The 1,224-nt window shown below is 41.8% G+C and overlaps 1 pseudogene; it reads right to left on the bottom strand.

Annotated features, from left to right (window-relative positions):
• Positions 1 to 569: 569 nt before the first annotated feature.
• On the bottom strand, positions 570 to 1,010 carry LOC102824731 (annotated as a pseudogene).
• Positions 1,011 to 1,224: the final 214 nt, after the last annotated feature.

Raw genomic sequence — 1,224 nt, 5'->3', positions numbered from 1 at the left:
ATAATTTGTTATGTTCCACACAGTTGAATGCCTTTGCATAATCAATAAAACTCAAGGAAACATTTTTTGGATATGCTCTGGTTTCAGCTAAGAACTGCCTGCCATCAGCAGTGATATTCCTAGTTCAACATCCTCTTCTGAATCCAGCTTGAATGTCTGGTAGCTCTCTGCTGATGTACTGCAACAAGATGTTCAATTATCTTCAGCAAAATTTTACTTATATGTAATCTTAATGATACTGTTCAATAATGTCTGCATTTTATTGGGTCACTTTTCTTTGAAATGAACACAAATATGGATCTCTTCTAATAGTCTGGTCATGTAGCTGTCTTCCAGATTTCTTTTTTTTTTTTTTCCTTCCAGATTTCTTGGCATAGATTAGTGAGTGCTTCCAGCATTGCATCAGTTTAGTGAAACATTTCAATTGGTACACAGTCAATTTTTGGAGACTTGTATTTTACCAGTGCCTTCTTTGCAACTTGGACTTTTTCCTTCAATACTATTGATTCTTTTTTTTCCCCTCATAACCCTTGTTATTATAAAGGAGAACCCTCCACCTTGTGGTGGGCTTATTGGTAGGATTTCTGGTAGCGAGCAAGGGCATCTGGGCCCCCAAACTTCTTGGATTCACAGCAACAGGGATTGGTGATCAGCAGAGTCTGATCGTATTGGATGAGGGTGTCTTTGATCTCTTTCTTGGAAGCCTCATCCACATATTTCTGGTAATAGGCAACCAAGACTTTGGAGATAGACTGGCAGATTGCATAAATCTGGGCCACGTGGCTATCACCTTTCACATGAACACAGATGTCTACACCATTGAATCGCTCTTTGCCCAGAAGGAGAACAGGATCCAATAGCTTGTATTGTAACGTGCGTGGCTCAATCATCTCCAAGGGTCACCCGTTCCCTTTGATGAGGCCGTTGCCCTGTTTGCAGTGCGTCACTGCTGTGGCAGTTTTCTTGTGTCCGAAAACTTGCATGGACTGCAGTGGACCCTTGGACGACATGGCTGATGGTTTAGACGAGAGGTCCTAATACCATTGACTCTTTATCATATGTTACCTCCTACATCGTTCAATATTTTGCCCGTTGTTGTTGTTAAGTGACATAGCAACAGTAGGCATAACACTCCCCAGGCCTGCACCATCCTCACAATTGTTATGTTTGAGCCCATTGTTGCTGCCACTGTGCCAGTCCATCTTGTTAGGGGTCTTTCTCTTT

The sequence above is a fragment of the Chrysochloris asiatica genome, unplaced genomic scaffold, assembly GCF_000296735.1.
Source record: "Chrysochloris asiatica unplaced genomic scaffold, ChrAsi1.0 scaffold17477, whole genome shotgun sequence".
NCBI lineage: Eukaryota > Metazoa > Chordata > Mammalia > Afrosoricida > Chrysochloridae > Chrysochloris > Chrysochloris asiatica.
This window is presented reverse-complemented; position numbering and strand designations above follow the sequence as displayed.